The sequence below is a fragment of the Podarcis pityusensis genome, assembly GCF_964106645.2.
Source record: "Podarcis pityusensis genome assembly, chromosome: 2".
Classification (NCBI taxonomy): domain Eukaryota; kingdom Metazoa; phylum Chordata; class Lepidosauria; order Squamata; family Lacertidae; genus Podarcis; species Podarcis pityusensis.
The window spans coordinates 96,386,541-96,414,340 of NC_138029.1; the positions used below are offsets into that span (position 1 = coordinate 96,386,541).

Consider the following 27,800-nt stretch of genomic DNA (forward strand, 5'->3'; position numbering starts at 1 on the left):
GTTTACCTGAAGGTGGTGTGTTTTCCCCAGTCTACAATGTGTTGCAGGCGCCTATTCTAATGCATTACAAAACAGCAAGACAGAAAAGTAAGTGTATGTATGTTCTTTTAAAGAACCTTTTAATGAGGGTGAAAGAGGAGAGCGCAAAATATGGTCTGAAGCTCAACATCAAAAAAACGAAGATCATGGCCACTGGTCCCTCCCATCACCTCCTGGCAAACAGAAGGGGAAGAAATTGAGGCAGTGAGAGATTTTACTTTTTTGGGCTCCCTGATCACTGCAGATGGTGACAGCAGTCACAAAATTAAAAGACACCTGCTCCTTGGGAGAAAGGCGATGGCAAACCTAGACAGCTTCTTAAAAAGCAGAGACATCACCTTGCCAACAAAGGTCCGTATAGTTAAAGCCATGGTTTTCCCAGTAGTGATGTATGGAAGTGAGAGCTGGACCATCAAGAAGGCTGATCGCCGAAGAATTGATGCTTTTGAATTATGGTGCTGTAGGAGACTCTTGAGAGTCCCATGGACTGCAAGAAGATCAAACGCATCCATTCTTAAGGAAATCAGCCCTGAGTGCTCACTGGAAGGACAGATCCTGAAGCTGAGGCTCCAATACTTTGGCCACCTCATGAGAAGAGAAGACTCCCTGGAAAAGACCCTGATGTTGGGAAAGATGGAGGGCACAAGGAGAAGGGGACGACAAAGGACGAGATGGTTGGACAGTGTTCTCGAAGCTACAAACATGAGCCTGACCAAACTGCGGGAGGCAGTGGAAGACAGCAGTGCCTGGCGTGCTCTGGTCCATGGGGTCACGAAGAGTCGGACACGACTAAACGACTAAACAACAACAACAATGTATGTATGATCCAGCTGAGTCCCTTTGGAGTTTTGCTTGTGGGTACGGTTCGCATTCAAACACTTTTCCTGCAAGTGGGCAAAGCAGAGCTTGCCGTGAGCGCCTTTGAATGTGCACTGTCAATGGAGCATACCTTCAAAGGGGCTCACTGACTGTAACGATCAACCAATTCACGCTAACATCAAGCCCCTTCGGCCTCACTAGGAAGTTCCCAATGGGAAACTCTCTAGTGCAGCTGATCTCAGTGGAGGTTGCTGTTAGCACCAGTCTGCAGATCAGCACCGTCAGAAAGCACTGCTTTTGAAGAACAACTGGGAGTTCACTTTCAGCAGCACATTTGCTGGCCCAACAGCCAACATCACATACGACATCAGTGGCAAGGGAGGAGGGCATGGTTTGGGGAAACGACTTCATGGGCCAAATTGGAACACGTGTTGGGGTCAAATAGTTCCTGTGGACTGGAGGTTCACCAATGTGTTTTAAGAGGTATTCCTGTAACCATGAGAGGGCTTGACCTTGAACTTCCCAGTGCTTGTTTTAATTATGGAAGGATACGCTCGCTGCAGGGACTCCATTGCTCTCGATGGCCAAAACAGAGGTGTCACCTGCATTAGATATGGCACTTGATTCCAGGGAATAAGTAAAAAAATCAGGGAACAGAGGAATGCTTCCTTGAGCACCTTGGAGGAAAGGCAGGATTTAAACGAATTAAGTATTGAATGGCATGCAATACTACGGCTTAGCCCCAGAAATAAGAAATTATAATAGCTCACATGCATATTTTCCATGCCACTGAGTAATCACGATCAGCTTGCACACATCTGGAATTAAGGTTAAGGGCTTTTAGATCAGGGGCATGATTAGGAAATGCTTAATTTGAGTTATATATGCCTTCTCAACAATGTAATAGTAGCTGTTACTGATTATATTGGTGTAGAAGCTTATACAGCAGAATGTTTTCACTCGGTAACAGCAATTTGAAACCATTATATGCATGTGTGAATAAGCTATTGAAGATCAAACATTGCAGACTGCGCTTTCATATCATCTGAGGTCACCTCAACCACAATACCTTAATTCTGTGCCACACTCCCTGTCTGGACTGGAACACATATGCATACATGCACAAGAAAGAACGGGCCTTTTCTGTAGTAACCCTTCATCTATGGAATGCGTTCCTCAGAGAGGTCTGCCCAGTACCCTGATACCAATATTGCAATTGTTAATCTATGTTTTTAATGTTTTAATGCATTTTTATACAGGGGAGCTGACTTGGGCCCCAGGTGTTGGGTTCCCAGTGTGCGTGACATGACATCATGACATCACATGTGTGCCCCCGTCCTCGGCACCTGACTTCCAGTGGCACCGCAAGTCAAGATCAAGACCTTGCAAGACTTCCAAAAGCATCTCTGAGGACTTGGACATGACTTCTCGCAAGGCCTTGGACATGAAGCATCTCGCAAGGCCTTGGACATGACTTCCAGTGCTTTGCAAGGCAACGGAAGTTGCATTGGGGGCCCTGTGGCGTGGGTGCTGAGCATCCATAACATTTTTTTGTGGATGCTCGGGCACCCAGAGCCCCCTAAAGTTGGTGCCCCTGTTTTTATGTCTGCATTTTATTAATGTTTCAAGTTGCTTCAGTTCTTTCTGTTGTGGGAAGCAAGTCATAAATTCAGTAAACCTAAACTTACTTGGAAAATGAAAAGACATCTCCACACCATCACATCTAGTTTGGCCCCGATACAGGCAACTCAGATGAGCAATCCTTCATTTTGTAAACAATTTTAATAATTACATTGTGCAGTCTCATGTCCTGTGGCAGTGAGTTTCATCAGTCAGTTGGATCGGTCTCAAGAAATACCCAATACTTAAAAACTGAAGACCTGCAATCTTACAGCTGTTCAGGACGTTGATCCAAATCAGGAAACACATGGTGAGCTGACCTAGATACAGCAAACTCAGCAGCTTACTTTAATATTCAATGCAGAAGAATGTTTGAGGCCTGACCACCTATATTCATGTTCCTAATTGTCATCTGAGTAACTATTAATCAAGTAGTTCTTTGCCTCAAATCTTTTCCCAGATTACATTTTATCAGGATGAATAAGCCAAAGGGTTTCTTTTACAAAGAAACTCTTCGAAGGGGGCTAATTGGTTAATCAAATTCATGCACTGTATCTGTACTTTTGGTCTTTGACTTTCAACTCACTAACTAATTTAGCTTTCTATTATGCCTGATGTAAAAATCTAAATATATTGCTTTAAGCTTCTCAGAGTTTGTGGCCACACCTCACTGGCAAGGGAGTCTCTGGCAAGGGATGGCTTGCGAAGTAAATCAGACGATGGCTGAAAAGAATGAATCAGTTTCTCCACTGGTTCTATATTTAACTACCCAGCGTCTGTTAAAGATAATATTACATCAAATGAGTTGTGTCCTGCTGTACCACAAGACTCTTTCTGATGCATCCTCCGTAGACTTTCAGACTCATTAGCTGGCACAGGGTTGGTTGAAGGAGTTCCTCAGTAGCCATTATGGTCTATGGCAGAGCTAATGTTCCCCATGATTTTAAAACTAATACATATTCTACTGGAATACGGCCATCATGTATCTGACTTTCTGATGTTGCAGCAGATTATGGGAGTTAACTCTTCTCCTCTTGTCTGTGCTTTAACTAGGATGGAAGGGGGGCGGACAGTAAACATCAATGGAAAAGGCAAATGGTGCCATGCCACATATCGTTTCAACATGTAAACACTGGCAGTGGTGGAGCTGGGTCTTCTGGCACCCCAAGCCTACAGCAAACCAGGGAAAGACGGAGAGCCGTAGCAGCTGCTTTGCCGCTTTGCCACTCACTGGGTTTGGGGGAGTCGTGGGGGGTGTCGCCGAATGTCACACCCCTTCAGGATAACACCTGGGGCGGCCCACCCCATCCCCCCCACACCCTTCCTATGCCCCTGAGCACTGGGCTTAATATACTATTGAAGTCAATTTAATAGAACCAGTGGAGGTTATTTCGTCATATTCAACACAGGTTATACAAGGCTTTCAGAAAACCTCATATCATGAAGATTTGCTGCAAAATAAATCTGGGTCAACATATATATTTCCCCCTTTAAAAATAGTGTGGATTGCCAGAAACCTGATGTCAGACGTACTTTGAAACAAATGGAATGTGCACCAAAAATTAAGTACAGACACACCCATTCTTCGTTTCTGCTGGCATTTATCTGGTCCAGAATCTGCTTTTCCTGCAGGAGGAAAGCAACTTTACCAACTACTCCTTCTGTGTCAGAAAACCCCCACATGTGAGCTAGAATAGGAACCTTTAGCTCTTTATGTAGCTGCAATGAATCATCACAACTGCAGTTTGGAGTATCTTCTAGGGCAATGAAGGATTTTCATGCTCTGAACTTGCCCTGCCCATTCAGGCTGGTGACAGGGCCCTGCTAGACAGAACAGACTATAAAAGGCTTCCCCCTGAGCAGAATCTTCTGGGCCTTGGTGTGTTTTTGGTGTCTTTGGCTCTGATTCTTGGCTTCATTCATCAGCTTTTGACCTCATTGGCACCACTTTCACCTTGCAGTTCCTGGCTCTCAGAAAACCAAGGAGCTGAGCTAGCTCTACAATTCGAGAGATTGTGCTTATGAACAGTCATGTCTACAACGTATACACAAAAATATCAGGTGTTAGAATGATAATTGAACAACAAACCAACAACACCAGAACTGGCTTATGAATACAAAGAACAATTTTACTGGAATAAATATATACCCTCATAAACCAACTAGACAATGAGCAAACTAAAGTGCAATGTGCATAACCAAGCCTGGAGATACTCAGGAACATAGAATGTACCAGTTGTCAGGGGCTCGTCCTACACTCGAGTAGGACCCTGGTAGAGATACATGCCCGACTGGCATGTTCTCTCCCTCCTGGTCGTTCATTCGGGAGCTTCAAAAGCTTTTTTCAGCCGAACATCACAGCAACTGATGGCAATAGACACCGGCACACTTAGGGATCCGCAGAGTGTTTGCAGTTTGCGTAACAGACCTCAGCAACTCAGCATTTTGGCTAATCTACCTTATTTACATATAAACATGGCTCCCCCTCTCTCTCTCTAGCATCAGACAGCAAAGAGAAAAAGAACAAAGGACAATAGTCCCACTTCATGGAATACAGAAACACAAACATCCTGTCTCCGTCACTTCCCACTCTATGGAGTCAAAACATACACCGCCATGTGATAGACAACAATCCTATGACTGCAATCACGGAGCAGGAATTCTAACACCAGTGTCTCTCTCGTTGCTGTACTGGTTATGTACATGATAAATATGTCATAACACAGCTGGAACAAATAGTCGTTCACTGGAAGCACAAAGCAATAAATGTAGGAGTGGTTACCAGAAAGCGTTCTTCAAGTGGTCATTAGCTGGAAGCGCAAAGCCAAATGATCAATTGGAGCCAAATAGATGAGACCTGTTCTTCAGATATTATCCAGGTTTCACAGCAATCTTCTTCAGTCCATGATGCTAATCACTCAACAAACCATGATTAGGGACATCCTAAGGAAAAATGGGACATTCCAGGATCAAATCAGAAACCAGGATGGCTTCTCTAAATCAGGGACGTCCCTGGAAAATAGGGACACTTGGAGGGTCTGTCTTCCTCTTGTTCCAGCCTCCTTAATTACTATTTTTAGAAGCATACTAGGGAGGGGTATAATTTAGCTAAAATTGGAAGGAGTCAGTGGGTGGGGCTTGTGGATGTCATTCAGGGACCCCCATAATTTCTGGTTCCCTATCCAAGCACCTTCTCATGCCAAGCAAATATATCATGATAGTTGAATCTTAAGCGTATATTTTCAGGGACTGATGCCTGAAAAGTAACGGATTAGATTTCAAGTTCTTACTGTTTGGAGGGTTTTTTAACTGCTTTGAAATTAAACAACATTAAATTGGATATTTTTTGCTTTTCTTTTGCTCATCATAATGATGGAAGTTATTTAATTAAAGCAATTTAAAATTGTCACACTATACTTCTCAGCCCAGAAAGATATCTGCTTGCACATATATGGCAAAAGAATGGAATGTGTCTCACATAGATACTAGTTGCATTGTGAAGAAAGCAATTTCCCCAGAACACCTCTGCCCCTCTGACAATCTGGAAAAAGTATCATTGCTCGGGAGTGAAATGATGGCATTCTGTCTCTAATGCGTAATGCAGCCAAACCAGTTGTTAACTAATCTTCTAGCCATGTGTATGTGGTCCTTCTTTAACGGGCCAATGACCATTTCTCCTCTGTTCTAATTTAATTTCAATACCTTAGTGACAAAAAAATAAATGTCCTACCACTTCTGGAATAAGCATTTTCATGTATATCACTCTCTAAATGGGGAAAACAGCAGCAGTACAGAGGTTCAGGAAACTTTAGCAAACAGTAAAGCCTGTCAGTGGTGTATAATGTTACATGGAACTTTTAGCTTTCCACCATAGACTGATCTAATACTAGTCTACGACAATCTGAAAGGAATCCTATCATTTTTAGCACATGAAAAAGCATGCCAGTGATCTTCGGTAATCTCCTAAATCTTGTGCCAATTTTTCATGCCCGAGCCATACATTCTTGAGGTGGCTAGTGTTGGCAAAGAGAGTCTACCCAAAAAAAGAAGTCTCCATGAAGAGTCTCCATGACAGCACTGGGGCATCATGTTTCTGGCATGGAGAGACTGCACACAATTGGAAGGATAAACATGAAAAGTGTCTATTGCCCTCCCATCTGAACCACTTGGTGTCATTTTCCAGCAGCTAACATTTTACTGGGTAATGTGTAAACTTGCCCTAAAAGCAATGGCATTAGGAGTTTGAGAAAACAGGCCTCTCTTAATGATGTGGGATTGCTATGATCAATACTTGGGATTTGATCCCTTCACCATGTTTTAATATTTATTTCAAAGTAGCCTTTCGGGGGGGGGGGGGCTTTCTGAACAGCATTGGAACAGAGGTGCTGGGGAAGCATACTTAACTCACTTTTTCTTATCTAAATCAGCTTTCCACTAGCCTTTCCTTCTCCCGCAGATATCCCACAAAGCAGTGGCGGTTTAGGATCACAGTTTTCTTTCTCCTTTTATTTAAAATGCATCTCTGGTTTATTTGTGGGGCCTGCCTGGTGTTTTTACATGAGTAGAATGTGTCCTTTTATTTAAAATGCATCTTTGTGGGTTATTTGTGGGGCATAGGAATTCATTCATTCCCCCCCCCCAAAAAATATATATATACAGTGGTACCTCAGGTTACATACGCTTCAGGTTACATACGCTTCAGGTTACAGACTCCGCTAACCCAGAAATAGTGCTTCAGGTTAAGAACTTTGCTTCAGGATGAGAACAGAAATTGTGCTCCGGCGGTGTGGCAGCAGCAGGAGGCCCCATTAGCTAAAGTGGTGCTTCAGGTTAAGAACAGTTTCAGGTTAAGAACGGACCTCCGGAACGAATTAAGTACTTAACCCGAGGTACCACTGTAGTCTGGCCTCCCACAAGGTCTGAGGGACAGTGGACTGGCCCCTGCTGAAAAAGTTTGCTGACCCCTGTCCTAGAAGGACTACCTTCCCAGGCTGATGAGCCCCTTCACTTCCCTCTGCCCTCTGCCCTTCACTTCCCTCTACAGCAAGTGCAGAAACAGCCTTCTTAACCAATGGAACCACAATTTCTCTCATCTGCTCAATCTGCGGGAGCCTGTCTTCACCTGCGGGGGAACTCCTTAACTCACTGAGGGTTTGAGACCCATTGGCTATCCTCATCTGATTTCATTGGGGTGTGGCCACTAGGAGTCACAGGTGAGAGCTGGGATGGGGACAAAAGAGGTACTACCCCTCCTCTAACATCCCATACACCGCTGCATAGTTCTGTGAGCATACTCTACACACAATAATTCTGGGGTTTTTACTTTCCTGTTTTGTATCCTGTAGTTTTCTACCTTTATTTATTTTTCCTTCTTCTTAACCAAAAAAGAAAAAAGAAAGAAAAGCAAATGAAGGATGGCACAGAGAGAGGGGGACATCAAATATAAATCTTCTAAAATTAACCACGTCTTTGTTACTGCTGATTAGCGAGAATGAAAGTGTATAAAGATAAGAAAGTCTTTTTGCTAAGCACTTATGCTTGCCTTGCATTTTGAAAAGAAATGCTTAGTTGTAAGAAATCTTCTCATACATTAGAATAAATGTTTCCAGTTACTTAAAAACTCTTTTCTCTCGTGATTAATTGAAATGGACAGTGCCAAAGGTTTCTTCTTTGAAGTTGGAGATACGGGCGGCTTTATCTACATCAGATAATAAAGCACAGAGGGCCAGCCCCTAATTTGGAAAGAGATACTAGACGGAATCTATAGACAAGCCATGCTTTTTTATTGAAGGAGAACAATTAACAGCAGTCAGGATTTGCCATTTTCCCTCTCTGCTTTGCAGGTTTCCCTTTGAAGATACCAAGACCAAAACTATCTAGATACACCTGTTATTTTTACAAAGGTGCCCGTCTCCCAAGGCAACCCTCAGGGAATATTCCAGGCTGCGTCTGAGGTAAGCTTACTGCCCCCATGAGTTAGAAAAACAAAGGAGATTTGAGAGAAAAGGGAGAACAGTTCACGGAAGCCACCCACACATATATTTGCTAATGGGCCACTGTATTGCTTTCAACAAGGGAACACTGTTGCATTTCTCCATCCATCTAGAAATCTATGGGAATTGAACTCACTTTCAGCAACAAGTGATGTGCCTAGGAATTGTTTGATCTGCTGACTGAACCCATCCATGTATGATGGATCAACTTCCTAACTCTCCCAAGTCACGATCAAAATCATGCTCCAGCTTTCAACAGTTGCTAACGCAAAGCAGGTGGAAATCAACGAAATAAAACACACCGGGCATCATGCCATTCAAAAAAAAAAAAGGAAAAGTGATCAAAGGGCGAACTGAAACTATTTGAAAAGATTTTCCACATCTCACGACAGAGACGATGGAAAAATTGCTTCGTCCATTTTCTTTTGGAATATGTATCCATAAATACTTCCACGTTTACTTTTGAAGAGAGTTGAAGTTTGAAAAGGGGTGAGAAATGGTTGTTATGAGTAGAGTGTGGATGGGAATCCTAATCTCATAAAAATTTATGGAAGCTTCAGCACATATTTCTATGGCTGTGAACTATAACCTTCCTTTGGGCTGTGGTAGAACTTCACTCAATGAATGTAAAAAATGAAACTGCACAATTCAATCAAGAAGGACACTTAAAAAAAAAAGCTTGGCACATTTTAAGACATGTCGATTGGTTCCAATGAAGTTTTCAAAGTTTTGGGAGATTTTTTTAGGTTTTTAGAAATAGTGTGGTGTGTGTGTGTGTGTGTGTGTGTGTATATATATATATATATATATATATATATATATATAGCAAAAATAATGGAAGTTAATCTGCATAAAAGTAAACAAAAACTTTGGACTGCTCACTAGATTATTATTCTGGACACTATTAAAGCAACAGTTTATATAATGCAGTGTATTTTTTTAAGGAAATGTTTTAATGGCTGCAAGATTGCTAATAATAGCTGCCCCTGGAAAATAATGGTCCTTTATTTCTTACATCGTGACTTTGAAGACTTTGAAATCTCATGGGAATTAAGATGCTTGGTTTAGTTGTCTGCCTCTACATATTACAGCCAGACCCTCTGGAAGATTTCAATATCACGTTTTTGAATGAACATAAAACAGCATGTAATGTGGAACTTCATATCTTGTTCTTTGCATGAATTCTCAAGACTAGAATCTTAATTATGAAAAATACATTATCTAGTCTGGGAAGGGAACTCATTTCCAATTTACAAATCCAAACACTTTAAGAAGAAATAGAAAGCAATGAGTGGGGCCAGGGGGACTTGTCTGTAATTTTTTTAAGCATAAATTAATACGTCATGTAACTCTGGATTCTTCTCCAGAGTGGATTTAAAATGCAGTATTTCTATCCTTTAATTTCTCTTCCACTGCCAACAAACTCTCCCCCTACAGCCCTAGATTTTGCAAACTGATTAGTCTTTTCAGTGCTGGACATTTTCATGGGAGAGGGACTTTTAAGCTGTTGCCCTCGTGTCTATGGAATGCTCTACCCAGTGAGACCTGTTTGACACGGATAACGGGTTAAAACTTGCCTCTGCACTCAGGCATTTGATGGCATGTGATGGTCTGTTTTTACAGATCATTAGTTTTTTATTTACTTTTAGGTAATTGCATATCCTGCTGGTTTTGATTTTGCTCATTTTTATGCAGGATGTTTTTAGTATGACATGGATTCATTGTGGTGTACGTTTTGGTTTTAACTTCTGTACATTTATCAGGTTTACATTTCTTTCATATCTTTTACATTTCTGTAAGTTGCCGTGGGTTGTTTTGAGGAAGGTGACTAAGACATTTAACAACAACTTAATTTCATGACCTGACTTAAAATTTTGGCATTTTGAGGTGGGGAAACAAGTAGCTGTTACATTCATGATGTTCCAGGCTTCGTTTTAAACCGTCACAGAATTAAGGGTGGTAGGGAGCAACCCAATAGCAAGATCCACCAGGATGAGCAGGTTAGGAACCAGTGGATCTTCAGCTGAGCCAAAAGGATCTTGGCGCAACTGGGCTACACTGCCTTCATTCCCTCAACCCATGCTCAGCTGGAGATAGGCCAGAGTATCTCCTCCATCCTGGTTCATCTAGGGCCCAGGTGACTGAGCTGACCCTGGTGGCTCTTAAGCCAGTGTGAGCCCTGGAGGAAAGAGCATTCCAGGAGTGTGGCAAAGAAGCAGGACTCAGACTGGACTCCAAGATCATTCAGCTCAGTCACATGACAGGGCAACCCAACATACGTTAAGCCAGTAGAAAAGATGAAGTAACGCAAATACTATTTTAAAGGCTGGTTTTCAGCGAGCAGTAGCCCTGCTGTTTAATGGAACTTGGATCTGGCATAACTTTACTTGCACAATCTTGCTTTATGCCAGTTTATTGTGTGTAGGATCAGCTAAGTCCTACTTAGAATAGTTAGTCATGTCTGTTGACTTAAACTGGGTCTTCTTCTTCTTCTTCTTCTTCTTCTTCTTCTTCTTCTTCTTCTATCACTCGTAGCTGAGTAAGATTGTCTTCCATAAACACAGTTTTAACAATGAGTCCTTAAGTGACTGTGGAGGCGAATTCTGGATCCACATGTCCTTCCACAGTGGAGACATTGGTTTCCGGGCAGGAGTTGATCACGGTGTGGATTTGCCAAGCGTGCCTTCCTCTTAGCATGTTTCTCCCTTGCGTCCTGAGTTCAAGTGTTTTCAAAGCACATGGCACCTTTAGTAGAGGCTGTTCTCCAATTGGAGCACTCGCAGGCAAGTGTTTCCCAAAACTGGATAAGACTAGCATTGATACCACCCTAAGATGTCATTCTTTTACAGTTGAAGGCTGGCACCTACAAATTTCTAAAATAACAATGAGACTTGCAGTAGCCGGAGTACCTTGAAACATGTTTCATTTTACAATTTCTTCAGCATCATGCCTTGCTTGAAGACACGTTTTTATGAGGTTAGTTATAATTTAATTCTCCTACTGGTTTCAATTATGTTAGCCTGAATTTAGGAGTATCTATTTAATAAAGGTTAGCGTTTGTCAAGCTTGCATGCAGATGGGCTTACCAAGAGCTCAAATTGCCTTATTCAGGTCCAACAGAGCCTAGTTACCAAAGAGTGTAAAAATTTACTTGCATGAAATAAACCTCATTTGATGTTACATATTGATCCACTTGAAAAGAATGGAAAGATGATGTGGTGCATTCACTAAAAAACATTTCTTTTGTGCACGAGAAGCACCTTTACTCTTTCATGCATACACTTCAACAGGTATTTGTCTTACTGCCAAAGAGTATTGCTTACTTTTACACTGCTCATACATCTTCTTCCCATGCTCACCTTCCCAATATAAATCAACAGAGCAGCAATGAATACCCTGTGCTCTTAATGGACAAGCTATCCAGGTTTCAAGGCAGTGCCAAATTAAAGGTAGCTGCTTCTCCTTTTCTTTATAGTGAAGCAGGCAAGGTTTAGGGTGACAAGCTAGCCAGAAATAAATTTGATTCAGGTCTATGCACAGCTTTTGTAACTAATTCAGGTGGTTTTCAATGCACAATTCTTGTCTCTTCTCTGTATTATGCAAAATATAACTAATATCTTGGGAGTTTTTAAGAATCCACACCATGCTCAGAGGAAGAGTTGTGGCTCAGTTTTGCATGCAAAAGGTCAGGTAGGGCCTGGAAAGCCTCTTGTCTGAAACTTGTGAGCTCTCTAAAATTAGACTGTATAGGCCAGGTGGACTCCATGTACCCACAAATGGTCTTCTGAAGCCACAACACCACCATTTTTTATTTTCTTGAAGCAACAAAACACTTAAGTATTCTATGAGGCAGTAGTGACCAGTAGTAGAAGACGTAATGGCAGAGAATCTTCATTTGGACATCTATTTCAATGACCTGAATTTCATCTTTCTTCAAGACTGAGCTGCCAGCTATAATGTTATCACCCAGAAATGAAACCCACTTAGGCCTTTATGTAACATTGACTCCAACAGCTATAACTGTTGGCAGATGTCTGTGAGACACCTGCAGCGCACCAGGCCCACCTTTGGGGTCCCATTTGGAAGAACAGCTGCAAACACATCCACTTCCACATTGCTTACAATAAAGCACTTGACTCGTCCAAAATGTGTATGTTTAGATTAACCATAGTGTAGCCTGGGGCTCTGTTAAAACTAAACATTCAGCTGCTGATGAAGTGCAATTCGGTGTACTTCTTTCATCACACAGAATGCAGAGTGATGGAGAAGATTATCTGGCTGGAACCAATAGAAGCTTAATTGAAACCAAATATCTGAACTTTAGTAGAAACAATTATTATCAGGAAATTGTTGGGGCGAGCATAAGAAATACTCATGAGTGATGAGACTCACATGCTGAAACTGCTTTCTTCCCTTCTATGGAGGATTTCTAACCATGTTCTGGCTAGGAAATAAGTAATAAAATTTTACAAATGTTAACGAGCTCACTCTGAGAAGAACAAAATTTGAGGAGTCATCAAAATTTGAGGGTGGTAAGAGATGCTACCAGAGACTTAACACAGTTTGCTGTTGTTGTTGTTGTTTAGTCGTTTAGTCGTGTCCGACTCTTCGTGACCCCATGGACCAGAGCACGCCAGGCACTCCTGTCTTCTACTGCCTCCCGCAGTTTGGTCAGACTCACGTTTGTAGCTTCGAGAGCACTGCCCAACCATCTCGTCCTCTGTCGTCCCCTTCTCCTTGTGCCCTTCATCTTTCCCAACATCAGGGTCTTTTCCAGGGAGTCTTCTCTCCCCTTCATGGAACACTGCCTTGCCGTGGCAAAGGGGCTTGAATAACTCAGAGAAGCTATGAGCTATGCCGTGCAGGGTCACCCAAGATGGACAGGACATAGTGGAGAGTTTTGACCAAACGTGATCCACCTGGAGCAGGAACCGGCAAGCCACTCCAGTATCTCTGCCAAGAAAACTCCATGGACAAAGGCAACAGGCATACAGTTTGCTGTATCTGTTTACAAATATACACATAGAACGAATTACAGGAATAAGCCCTCTTTCACGAGGTGTGGTGGTGCTTGTACTGTATCTGATGAGATCACCCAACAGGAACGGTATTTCAAGGATGCTGTAGCCTCAGCCAGCTACTACAAATTATAGCTTCCTCTCTGCATCTCTCTGTTCCCACCTAAGGATGTCCAGTATACGGGGCAGAAGGAGACGAGAGACCATTGAAAAAGCTGCAAGTGCATTTGCTCCATTGCTGGAGAGGAAGACAAAGACACAGGTAGACCTTAACTTCCTCCCCATCACTTCTGGGGCCACATGGGATGCTATTGTTGTGGTATCTAGGCAGCATGTTCAGGAGATGGTTCAAGCCTGAAGGCCAAGATGGGGCATCCCAATACATTATACTGACTGTACATAGTGGTGGGGCCCATGGGAAAGACCCCACTGCTCTCTGTACATGCACTGTTTATAAGTAGGATTGCCATACGCCTGGAATTTCCCATACATATCCGGAATACTGTAGCCGCAAGCAGTATCCAGGGCAGAAATCGGCAAAATGTCTTGGAAAATTGCAAATATAGCTCCTGATTATAAGACCACTCTCCTCAGTCATGTGATGGGTAAGATGCCAACCTATTCTGATTACAGGAAACAGGGCAGGGCACACAGACTACCTAGCCCAAGGAAATAGGCAGGATGTGTAAGATTCCTCCTCAGAGTAGGAGGAAATCTATGTTAAGGAATATTTAGCATAGTGGTTGGTTTAGCAATATGCTAAGACATGTTATAAGCAGCACATCTTGTATTGTTCCTTAACATCTGAAGGACATTAACTATAGCTGCTTAAATAAAACTTGAAGAGTAGAAAACTTGAAATTACAGCTGAGCTTCACTGGGTGGGTGGAAGAGATGTTCTAAAGTTTCATGAATGCAAAACTTTCTACCACAAGATCCTGAGAAATAACGGCCTTTGGTTTTCAGCCCCCCTTCTAAGCCAACAGCTGTTTAAATCACATTTTTGGGCACGGCTGTATTTACTTTATTAGATTCTACATTCTTATCTCACAATGAATCATGTGAAAGCATTATCTGGAGATTTTCTTTTTGGAGGGGTTGGGGTGTGTTTTCCCCCCTTAAATCTCAGCATCAGTTTGTTGTGCTTGGAGTGACAATGTTGGCAAAGATATTAAAGTTTTGACCTAGACATGTAAGAGAAAGCAGGAAATATCTGGTTTATTTCAGAACTCCACCCATACACAGGATTAAAACACACACAGACACACACACCATCTAGGAAATTAATGTAGAATTCTCAGACAGCTGGAAATAGACATTTGCCCTAGAACGACATAGGACAGTATCACAGAATTCTGTCAAGGTACAACTTCTGTGATTTATAGAAATGTGTCAGCTTCATCTTTCCTCCAGCTTCAGTATGTTGCTTTTGGCTTCATTTAGACAAAGAGAAGTTATGCAGCAGAATACAAACCCCAAGAATACAACCTGGCTGGTTTTTTGTTTTAGTCTATGTTATGTTTTCCTAGAAGTCTGCTACCACCTTCAGTGAGAGCCAAGGTGGTGTAGTGGTCAGAATGTCAGTCCAGAACCAGGGCACCCGGGTTCAAATCCCTCCTGAGCCCTGAAGATCACAAGATAACCTTGGGCCCAGTTATTAGAACACAAGGACATTAAGAAGAGCCTGTTGGATCAGGCCAGTGGCTCATGTAGTCCAACATCCTGTTCTCACACTGCCCAACCACATGCCTGTGGGAAACAGGGAAGCTGGATTTGAGCACAAGAGCAGTCTCCTCTCCTTTGGTTTCCAGCAACTGGTATTCATAAACATTGCTGTCTCCAACTGTGGAGACAGAGCATAGACATCATGGCTAGTCACACACCCTAAACCTAATCTACTTAACAAGTTTGTTGTAATGATAAAATGGATGAGGGGAGAACAATGGACTCCTTGAAGGAAGGGTGGGATAAAAATGTAAATAAGAATGCTGCGTACTGGCTATTGAGTCACACACTTCCATGAATGCTCTATTAACTTTTCTCCCCAAGCACAGGTTGAATTTGTGTGTGGTGAATCAGTCAACTGAATCGTTCATCATGAGCACTGAGAAGTTTAGTGACCAAAATCTAGGTTGGCCATTTTTTAAAGGAAAAAAAGAACAAAAAACACTGAAATAGTCCTTTTTCTTGCCAGACTGGTCTTTGAAGGAATGATTTCATGGGAGATGTTCTTCAACAAGTACATGTTTCTTAAGAAAGATGGCAAGTCAAAAATTAAGGGAAAGGAGAATTGTAGGGTGACAGTATTTTTGCATAAGAGATTTTCAAGCAAGTACTGAAATACTGAGAATGTAAATTTTTGACTAGGTGTGCTCTGAATGGATTTGGAGCAGAGAAATAGCTAGTGAACCAGCAATTTTTCAAGAAAGAGGAATGTTCAGAGATATAAACGACGTTTTCTAAAGGCTCCCATATTCTCCTATACTTGCGTTAACTAAATCTTAGCCACAGGTGTTAAAGATCATAACTCACATTTTGCAGCACAGAAAATTTGGTGGAGCTAAGCCAAGGTCAGAAGAAAGATCCTCAGCATATTTGGAACTCAAGCAAGGATCTCTTTGGGCCTGAAGGCAGTATTATATCAGTGCTAGGATTATTAAGAGAGAATTTGATTGCAGTCTTCCCACCAGTTTGGGTTCATACTTCCGCCTTCACTTTATCATTCCCAGACATGCAGTTCTGATATTATAATTGTTATTCACACCTGGGCACCACATATTTCTGTTGCCACTTCCTCTGTATATCCAGTCTTTTATATTCTCCCCTGCAGAAGGTGGTTAGGCCATGAATCTATAACTCTTTGAAGTTGGAAGTAGATTTATGCACACGCAGAAGGACGGTGTCATTGCCACATTTATCATGTAAGTGCGTTGGCATGGCTATTGAAAGGAAATCTGTTCCATTGTTGATTCCTAATTGTGGTATCTCACTGGGGTAGCTAGGGCTGTAAGAGCATAGCCATGCACACAGGAAAACCTCATGTTAACTAATGTCATTCAAGCAAGAAAAGCTAGGGTGTTTATGGCACATTAGTCTACCATTTCATGGTCTCAAACGTCATATTTTCTAACTTAGATCAGTTTAGCTTAGTTACATCTGAAAGCCTTAAGGTAAAGGATTTATTGACATGGGTGTGGGTGTCATTGTTCAAACTTTCTGCATTAGTGTGATTATACTGCTTCTGTTACATGGTCACCAAAAAGGAGCTAAAAGACCAACATAAATTCTACTCGGTTCCCTTCAGTTCATGTTCAAAGACTTTAAGCATTCGGCACATATGATCTATGTACCAAGGTGATACTCCAACAGAGACAAATTACGTTGAGACATCTGAAAGTCATCATTTCAACGCACATGTACGCATTTTAAAAGGAAACCTACAAGAGGATCAAAAAAGGAGATTACGCCACATCTGTTTGGGTTTAAACTACATTGTCTACTGAGTTCAAAGTTGTTTCCTTTTGTCTTAGAAAAAAAAGGAAAGGAACCCTCCTGCCCAGCTGCTTTTTATCTTAAGTTCCTCACTACTATCAAAGAAGTGTTTTCGGTGGTCATTCCATGTTATTTCAAAAACCTGAGCTAGTTAAGGAAAGAAGCTAGTGAGAAAATATGCCTTATTCATCAAAGCGTTGCCCTCTCCACCTTCACTTGGAATATACAGAGAAAAATTGGGAGAGGGGCTCTGTGAAGTCCTAATGGGAATTCTCTTATCTACCACATGCTGTTATGCCATAAATTAAGGAGCCTAAGCAAGCAAGCAGAACTCCCATGTGAGCCACGTTTCAAAACAGGGTGCTCAGAGAGGCAGCAATGGATAAACTCCATCCTGGGTCTTAATTTATCTTGCACGAGTAATTGCCTGTGTAGTATTTGGGGAACAGAGCAAAAGGAAAGGGCACCTTTCCCCGCACTTGGGGATCAGCTCGTGTGTTGCTCAGCTTCAGCCCTCTGAGAGCCAGTGTGGTGTAGTGGTTAAGAGCAGTAGACTCGTAATCTGGGGAACCGGGTTCTCGTCTCCGCTCCTCCACATGCAGCTGCTGGGTGACCTTGGGCTAGTCACACTTCTCTGAAGTCTCTCAGCCTCACGCACCTCACAGAGTGCTTGTTGTGGGGGAGGAAGGGAAAGGAGAATGTTAGCCGCTTTGAGACTCCTTCGGGTAATGATAAAGCGGGATATCAAATCCAAACTCTTCTTCTATGGCTATCCCCCAGTTCATGAGCTTGGGCAGAAGTAGCACACACTTTTCAATGATTATTTCCCCTAGGATTTAAAGCAGAGCTGGGGCACCTTTGGCCCTCCGGGTGTTTCTAAACTACACCTCCCATTAGCCCTAGCAAGCATGGCCAGTGGCCAGGGGTGATGGTAGGTGTGGTTCAGAAACATCTGAAGGGCCAGCAGTTCCCCATAGCTACTCTGAGGTTATATATCTCTTTTTGGCTTTGTGCGTAAAAGTACACAATGTAGATCTAATTGTCTGTTGTGCTCTGCCTGAACACACACGCTCTATGGCTGTGAAGGCCTTACTGTACAAAGGTGCTGGTTTCATGTTTGCAAAAACAAACAAGATGAATTTTAACAGGGAGAAATGTAAAGTATTGCACTTAGGCAAAAAAAATGAGAGGCACAAATACAAGATGGGTGACACCTGGCTTGAGAGCAGTACATGTGAAAAGGATCTAGGAGTCTTGGTTGACCACAAACTTGACATGAGCCAACAGTGTGACGCGGCAGCTAAAAAGCCAATGCAATTCTGGGCTGCATCAATAGGAGTATAGCATCTAGATCAAGGGAAGTAATAGTGCCACTGTATTCTGCTCTGGTCAGACCTCACCTGGAGTACTGTGTCCAGTTCTGGGCACCACAGTTCAAGAAGGACACTGACAAACTGGAACGTGTCCAGAGGACGGCAACCAAAATGGTCAAAGGCCTGGAAACGATGCCTTATGAGGAACGGCTAAGGGAGCTGGGCATGTTTAGCCTGGAGAAGAGGAGGTTAAGGGGTGATATGATAGCCATGTTCAAATATATAAAAGGATGTCACATAGAGGAGGGAGAAAGGTTGTTTTCTGCTGCTCCAGAGAAGCGGACACGGAGCAATGGATCCAAACTACAAGAAAGAAGATTCCACCTAAACATTAGGAAGAACTTCCTGACAGTAAGAGCTGTTCGACAGTGGAATTTGCTGCCAAGGAGTGTGGTGGAGTCTCCTTCTTTGGAGGTCTTTAAGCAGAGGCTTAACAACCATATGTCAGGAGTGCTCTGATGGTGTTTCCTGCTTGGCAGGGGGTTGGACTCAATGGCCCTTGTGGTCTCTTCCAACTCTATGAGTCTATGATTCTATGATTCATTATGAAGCTGAATCACACTATCGAGCAAATAGGGTGGCTCTGGCAATCTCTATATGATGGCATTGCAAGATGGCCCAGGACATCCTCTGAATGAAGCAGTTTGAATCATGCTCCTGCTACCCAGGTAACAAGCACTGTGACTAGTGGTGGATACTGGCAACTGGAATTGAGAGAAAGAGTAGTAGGATAAACAAGGGATTGGTTGGATATAACTTGCCTCATCTATTCAGCATTTTCATTTTTTTGTGTAGCAGGGCCATTGTTGGTAGTGTATGGAATCTCTTCGCACACACCCTTTCTTTCCCTCGCCCCCCCCTTTTTTTACAACTGGAAACCATTTTTTGTTTGTGCCACCCAACTTTGAGGGCCTTATCCAGACTGCATCCTCCCGGTGGCCCTTCCCTCCTATGCAAACTGGTTGTTGCTGCCTGCTCTACTTTAACTTTTTACATAATGCCATTGGCAAGGAGTGTTTGAGAGACTTTTGTATTATAGAATTTTAAGGTGATCATTGAGAACCCTAGGAAAGTGAAGACAACTTCTAAAAAGAATGGTTCTCCAACATGTGGCCCTCAAGGCCTTTTTTGGTGGCTGTTGGCAACATTTGATGCCTGTCATAGTCCGGTGCTGCCACCCGCAGCAGAGCTCAGTGGAGGGAGTAGCCAGCCAACCAGCCAGGTTTCAAGGACTCTTGGCCTAGAGGCAGAGTCTGTATGCAAGGCTCAGTCCAGTCCTAAGGGCAGGAGTACCTCAGTTCATGTAGTCAGACAAGCCAGGGGTCAAGAAAGCCGAGGGTCCAAGGTCAACAAGAAGCAAGAAGCAGCAAGATCTGGCCAGGCATGACAAATGTTCATTCCAGCAACTGACTGAGGCTGGAAACCCTGCTTAAGAAAGCTGGAGCCAGCTGGTTCACATCAGGAGCAAGAAGGCTGATCAGCAGCAGGTGGAGTCACTTTGCCTTCTGCTCCTTCAGGCTGCTGCTCAACAGGTGAAGCCGTCTCCTGGCCCATGACAATGCCCCTCCAGCCTTCGTGCTACTTTCCCAAAGCTGGGTAAGCGAGGTGCTGGGCTTTGGGAAGGAGGCATAAGTACTCTGACAGTGTCCTGGAGTCCTCCTTCCTCCTTTCCAGAGCCTTGTTAGTGCTTTCCCAGTTTGGGGAAGGAGGCTGACGAATTCTAGGACCCTGCCAGAGCCCTGCACCTCCTTCCCAAAGCCCAGCAACTTGCTTACCCAGCAAGGGCTGTGCAAGGGCTGAGGGGGGCATCAAATTTTGGCGTCCCACCGGCATGGCAAGGCAGGGTGTGTCCCATGGGTTCGATGTCAAAGTACTCATGTGATCCACTTGGCAGGAAAAGTTGGACCACCCCATTCAAAAGCAATCGCCACCAACTCACCACAGTAAGATACTACATTCTGCAACTTAATCACAGGAATATATGCTATGGCTATACAAATGGTTTCAAAATGTATAAAATATTCATGGAGAAAAAAATATAGCTCAGGATAAATATGAGAAATGTGTTAAAACTGAGTAATGCCATAGTATGAATATTAAATATGAATATTTAAAAACATTATGCTTCTCATAAAAGTAAGCACCCAAAATACTTTTGTGTGTCCTGGATATGTGCTATGTTTGTTCTAATATTTATTTTTTTAAAAATAAATAATCAAAATTGCCTCTAAAATGCGAGAAGAATTGGCTCTCCAAACTCTCTGAATCATATAATATTTGTTCCATTGCAAAGAACACTTTCCTCCCTGAACTTTCTCTTGTCGTAAGTCATTTTTTCCCTGCTTTCTTGGAAACCGCTTAGAAGGAAAGGCAAACTCCAAGTGGTTATCAATGAGCCACTACTTAAACAGTGCAGGGCTATACTCAAATAACCAATTTAGACATTATTGTTGGCAGGCACCCAGTCAACTACTAATAGTACCGTGTGTTGGGTTGACTTAATAACTCTTGGGCTGGGTTTTCTTGTGGGATGTCTCTAAGTGGGGAAGATAGGATCCTGGAAACAAGATGATCACATAATTTTGTGTTCTTAAAGCTTGCTCAGATGAAGCTTCCTCCATGGTTGATGATTTTGCTCTGCAATGCATAATAAAAAGTAGAGGAATAAGTGATAGCAGCTATATAGTATATTTTCAGGAAGTTGGGGTTTTAGCAACAACTCCTCTTCTTGCCTTTGTTACCTGTGCCAATCCTGCTAGCTTCCAGTCTGCTTCTCAGTTCAAAAATGTGGAGGAAACACACATTAAAACATAATAAATGACAGGATAGATACAGTATAGAAATGGATTGTGACTAATATTTTGTGTATACTGCTTCCAAAACCAATGGGAGCACACTGAACACAGAGCAAAGGGAAGCATGTACGCAGCTTGAATTAAAAGTATGGGAGCTGAAAATTTGCTGGTTTGAAAAACATTTTAAGAACAGTGGTCCTTGTGAAAAAGGATTGAGTAGGGAAGAAGGTAATGTTTGGGAGGATTCTTAGCACTGATAACTCCACCTTTTGCTACCCCTAGTTCCACCTTCTGTTAGCTGCTGGGTCCCCTGCTCCAGCAGCTCAAATGCACAGCAGCCCCCACAGTGTAAGTCAAACCCTCTTAGGACCATTTTACACAATTCTGAAATACATGGTTAGCTGTTTATTTTCTCTCTTGGTCACCATATTTCAGGTGTCAAGTGTGCTCATAACAAAGCTTGCTCCCTCGTTGGAAGAAAATGGAAGAAATGGATTTAGCACCACAATCAACCCCAGTGGGCTGGGCATGGACAGTGTCCATCAAACCTTTGTCTGTGCCTATGATAGATAGACATCAACTTGCCAACAAAGGTCCGTATAGTTAAAGCTATGGTCTTCCCAGTAGTGATGTGTGGAAGTGAGAGCTGGACCATAAAGAAGGTTGATCGCCAAAGAATTGATGCTTTTGAATTATGGTGCTGGAGGGGACTCTTGAGAGTCCCATGGACTGCAAGAAGATCAAACCTCTCCATTCTTAAGGAAATCAGCCCTGAGTGCTCACTGGAAGGACAGATCGTGAAGCTGAGACTCCAATACTTTGGCCACCTCATGAGAAGAGAAGACTCCTTGGAAAAGACCCTGATGTTGAGAAAGATTGAGGGTACAAGGAGAAGGAGACGACAGAGGACGAGATGGTTGGACAGTGTTCTCGAAGCTACCAGCATGAGTTTGACCAAACTGCAGGAGGCGGTGGAAGACAGGAGTGCCTGGCATGCTCTGGTCCATGGGGTCACGAAGAGTCGGACACAACTAAACGACTAAACAACAACATGATAGATAAGGGTTTTGCAAAGAACACACTTGATCTCAGCTGTGAAATAAGCTTAAGGCAGCACAGAAAGAAAATATTGTGCCTAATATGACTATGCAAAGGACCAAAACAAAAGAAAAAGATCACATATTCAAAATGTGAATCTCATATGTCCTTTTAAATCAAGGTCCAACTGTTGGGTGGTTGTTTTCCTCTCTCCTTTATGCTGAACTGAAATTCTGAAGACAAGTTTTTGGGAGAGACCCCACAGGCCTGTAAGAAGATTGAGGTGGAAACAGAAAACAGCATAGGGATCCCTTTCCTGGTGCCTATTCTCCAAACGCTCTCCGTAGGAATCAGTCTGTACCAAGCTATAACTAATGTTGGCTGTGGATCACAAATAGTTGAGCGGAGGATGGGAAAGTAATAGCCAATACCCTGGCTCCACTCGGTTCTTCCAATTCTCCCTCCATAATTTGCAAGATGGATAGGCTTTGCCTGAGGCTTTTGAGGTTTTGGGACAAATGACAGCACTCAACGTTGTTCAAGTGGTTTGTAATTCATGTTTGAAACTGGAGGAGGAAAGCCTTTAAGGCATCCTGGTCATAACTGCCAGTTCAGCAAATATTAAGGATTTGTTCACATTTAACTGTTTGGTGCCTAGTACAAGACCCTCCAGAGGAATTAAATCTTGGCTTTGCAAACTCTAAATGCAGGCTTTCCTGCTGCTCCTCTGTCACCTTCCTGGCCAGGCAAGCATATCAAATTCCCTAATCAATATGCATGTGACTAATCCTCAACAACTACTCTCTATCTTTGATACTAAAAAATAAAATAAAAATCCTATTCTGAGTTTGACTGGCCTGAACCCTGTGAAATAGTCCTTATGACCTTTGACAAAAAGCATCCATGTTTCTTAATTGTCATAGCAGTTTGCCGAATTTTGCAATTCATCTGCGGGGAACACATGTTCAATTGATGAGTGTGGGGGACATAGCAGTTTTTCACCATCGAATAGAGAAGGGTAGAGACAGTAAGATGGATCTAGGGTGAAGCAATGGCCAATTTGCTTTCTGGGAGATCTTCCCCCTGCCTAATAGGACTTTCCATTGCCACACCATTGGTCCTCTCACCTCTATTCAGAAGCCTGACATTCCTCTCCATCATTCTGAAACCATATGACATCCTTCCCAGTACACAACTCCTTATCACCCTTATTTTCAAAACTTTCAATGGCCTACTTGCTTTCTCAAAAAACTCTACCCTTTCTTCCTAGCTGCTCTGTATTCCTTGAACTTCCTTCCATGACAACTGCATGATGCTGCCCCTTCAAAACCCACCATTTCTGCAGAACCTTTCACTTCACCCCTTGGTTCTTATTCCACACTGCAACTCTTTTTGAGTATCGACAACTGAAACCATTGCCATTATCTCCATCTTTCTGTCATCTCTCTGTTGGCATCCCTCCTCAGATGAAGAAGGGACCTGTCTTTTTGTTTGTTACTGTGCATACATAACTGTACACATGTATGGTTCTACATGACTATAACAACAGCAACAATGGTACGAGACTAGTAATGGCTGCTCATTTTGTGGTTCAAAGAATGGTAAAAACCGAAGGACAGTGGCAAATGCTGTCAGAGGAAAAGTCTTCCTTTCCTTAGTTTAAATTTTTGTTCTGCCCATGAGGAGGGAAACGGCTACAATATCATCCCATGCTTCAGAAAACATATGGAAGCAAGGATTAAAGCTGTTCCAACCTATTAAATTTATGGAGCCGGAATCCTCTGGGAGATGTCATAAATTCACATCCTTTCTTGAGTGTGAAAGCCTGCAGAGGGACTTTTAGATTCACAGATAGGCGTATGAAAATAAATTTTTGCTGCCATCACTGTGCTGAAATAGAGAAGAGGAAGATGATCCTGTTTACCCACTTCCCCTCCCCCCAAAAAATTAAAGGCTGGGGTTAATTTAAAAAATCTAAACGAAACCGTGTCAAGTTAAAAGGGCCCGATTCTGACACCGTAGCTTTATTTTTGTTGATGACATATAAGTGTATTTGAGAAGATTCAAAAATAGGTCAGCAGCGAGGGATTAGGATCTACACCAGTAGATGGATTAAAGGAAACCATCGAAAATATAAAAAGAAAGACTGAAGAAAATTAGTATGTTCAGTTCAAGGCCTCTTCCAACATTACAAGCCACATGTAGCCATCAGTGTTTATGTAAGCATGAGTATTCACAAGTGGTCAACCACAGCATAATTTGAGCTTCGCCTTGCCAGAATTTCTACCAGCTGCCACTGGACACTGTTCCTTTTGAACTACTGTTCTTCTAACCCAGAAAGATTTCCTTTGTGATACATTGGGATAAATAAAGAGATAAGTGCAATAAATCACTGTAACATGGAAGCTACGTGGTCTTGTAAATAAAAGGACCGTGAACAAAAGGAAAGTATCCAATGCCTCATCCTGGAAAATTTACCGATCCTCACCCTGGGTTTCGCTGGGGTTCCCTGTGGTGACATGTAAGACATTTCAAATCCTATTGCTATTGCAAACTTTTTTATTCGCTATAGGCCTCCTACCACTGTCTGCAACCAGAAGGTGGCAGTATTACATCCAGTATTAATGTACTTACACCACAGGCAAAGGGGAATGAGGAACAGATGTCAACGGAACATTCAGTCTTAATATTGACAAATTATGCATCAACTGCTCAATTAATCAGCCTAGGCGGCATTAGCACTGCGACATTGTCCTTTGGCTGCAGCACATTGTTGTTGTTTTAAGAATGTCTAATAATATTAGTCATGCAGTGCTGAGTTAGCCCAAACTGCAGCACTGATCAGAGCACAAACTTTACATAACAAGGGTGGGCTCAGCCCACAAGCGTGTGTTGTTGTTTTTTACAATACCTGCACAATACACCTTCTAGTGAGAAGATATAGCAAGAGCACCACCTCTTACAGAACACAAGTTACCCTGGACCTGTTAATGATCCATCTCCTTTCGAGATATTGTTCATATCTGTGTCCAGATAAAATCTGAAGTGTCTTGGGGAAGGCATGTTGCAGGTGGGCAGGGATATGCAATAAAGAAATACTGAGCAATGTAATTTCAGCATTCTTTTGTTTGGGTTAGATAGCACAACAATTTGCTTAGGGTTAATCCACACTTAACTTTCCTCTGCTCTTTCCAGGCAGTCCGTGTCTCTGTGCCTAAGCACCTTCTCTCTCTCTCTCTCTCTCTCTCTCTCTCTCTCTCTCTCTCTGGAGCTTTCCTCATGAAAACCTGCTCTTTAAAGCTCCATCGGAGCAAACGTTAATCCACAGAAAACCCAAACTGACATTTGCTTTAAAGAGCAGTTTTCAGCAGGGAAAGCTCAAGGAAAAAATGCTTGGACACGGAAAGTAAAAGTGCGGACCTCTGCCTGGAAAGACCAGGGTAAAAGGGGTGTGTCGATAAGCCCTAAATTCTAAATTTAAAGCTTTGATAGCGGATGGAGCCAGTGCTGCATTGACAAGGCCTACCATAAACACCAAGTCTATAGCCTCCTGCAGCTAAATTGGAGCTGATTATTTGCTTGTTATACTAGTGTTTCCGGAGCTCTGCACTTCGACAGACCTCCGTTTTTCTCAATTTGCAACTAGCATCTCATTTTGGATAACATATTCAAATTCTCTGGGAACGCAATAACCTCCTAGAGCCAGAACTGTGCAGATTAGGGGATGTTTGCATAAAATATTCTGTTTTAGTTTCCGTATTATCCCGGTGCACATTTGGGGAATTTTAACATGCCAAACTTAGAGGGCCCTGCATGCTGTGTAAACCACCAGCTTCTCAAAACATCCATCTGAACTGCATTAACTTTCTCTTCATGACCTCATTCTGGGTGTCCATGCATTTTATGTCAGTAAGTAGACGAAAGGGGGAAAGAAAGGATCAAATAATTATTCTCCAGGGGACTGTGCAAATGTTTCCCAGCATCAGCAGCTTAACAATAAATTTAGAGCGGATTAATAAATAGCAGCAGCAAGTGAGGTGTGGCATGAATTGATGACATCAGCAGCACAGACTGATGATGGGTCACTGCTAACCAGTCAGCTGCCATCTGCCTGCACAATACGGTTGCAGCGCCCCCTGACTCCAATAACACCACTGCGTATTATGTGGGGGCAAGAGGCCCACTCCCCTTTATGTCGTTTACAACCTGCTCTACTTCACCAGCAGTCACCACCAGTGCTCCCCACATCAGATGCCTCTGAAGACAGAAAGCTAGTTTAAAAAGAAGAGGCCAGCTTATAGTTTTACCCTGAAGTGCATAGGTGTTTTTATGTGAGGGAGTAGTCAATCTTGCAATTGCTCATCTTTCCTCAGTCTTTCAATGGGCTCAGTCTTTCAAATGGTTTTATTGTTTTATTGGATCTCTTAGGGTTTTTTAATTGTTTGAACTGAGATCTTCGGATGATGGGGGGTTCACAGCATAAAAATACAAAATAAAAACTCAAAATACGTAATAAAACAAGAACAAAACAGACCAATAACCCTCCCCTCCCACAAACACATTTAAAATAATATAGGTTTAGGCTTCTGCTTTAGTTATTTATCTGTAATGTTTCTTACTTGTCTTTCACTGTACAATACAACAATACAAAGTAAGTTAGAGAAAAATGAAATAATTCCTTTTCTCCCTCTCTCATAAGACAACGCAAGATGCTTATGTTAACATATGAAGCCCTAAACAACTTGGATCCCAAGTCCGTATAGATCTGACTGAATGTTAGATCAGAACGAGAGGCTGTGCTGGTACTGCTGGTTACTGCTGAGGTCTGAGGTAAGGCTTTCTCAGTGGTGGCCCCCTACTTAAGGAACTTCCTTCTTTTGGTGGTGCTTCTGACATCACCATTGTGCTCTTTTCACCAGTTAGGAATGACGCACCTCTTTGCCTAGGCTTTCGAGAGCAGATGAGTTATTTTTGATAAGGTTTTCCCCTCCCCCACCCTTCTTCAATTTTTGTCTTTTTTATATCATGGTTTCAAGTTATGTTTTAATGTTTCCAATATGTTTTATTCAGTACACATCCAGTGCTTAGTTTCTCAGCCCTGGAGTTGGAAACCGATTCCAGATCCAAATATGACCCCTGCTGAGTGCTAGCAGCACCCTCTGCAGCAGAGATGCGAATATGGTTGCAGCCCTACGCAACTTCATCCCACAAATAAGTAGCAAGAGATCCAGTCCCTTCTTGGCATCTGCAGCATCAGCAGGGAGCAGCGGGAGAGGGTTTTTTCCCCTCTCCTTAGCTGAGTAACCTGAGATCAGATGGTCTCATGTCTTTACTATGGATTTTGCTTAATACTAGAAAAACATTGTTTGCTGTGATCTTGCAAGTCATGCTCGGTCAACCACCTTTCATGCTCTAAATACATCAAGTTGCTACACTAAATGAAACCAAACAAATGCATTCAGGAAGATTAACAGGCCACAAAGATGGGGGTCTGTTGTGCTTTCCTTTCCAAAGCATCCCAGAACGGTTTGTTGGAAACAGAAAGTGCACCTCACATGATCACATGTTAATGATTTAAGCCTGGGCTTGGTCAGTTATGTAACCAGTGCATTT

The 27,800-nt window shown here is 42.6% G+C and overlaps 1 long non-coding RNA gene across 2 annotated transcripts in view; it reads right to left on the minus strand.

Annotated features, from left to right (window-relative positions):
* Positions 1-5,061: 5,061 nt before the first annotated feature.
* The window catches only part of LOC308471703, a 35,254-nt gene continuing 12,515 nt past the window's right edge, over positions 5,062-27,800 (minus strand). The window contains exon 3 of one of the 2 annotated variants that reach the window (XR_013983100.1): positions 5,062-5,421. This is a non-coding gene — a long non-coding RNA (uncharacterized lncRNA). Of the gene's footprint in view, positions 5,422-20,521; positions 20,992-27,800 lie in introns of those variants that run through there. The other variant, XR_013983101.1, reaches the window with a different exon arrangement.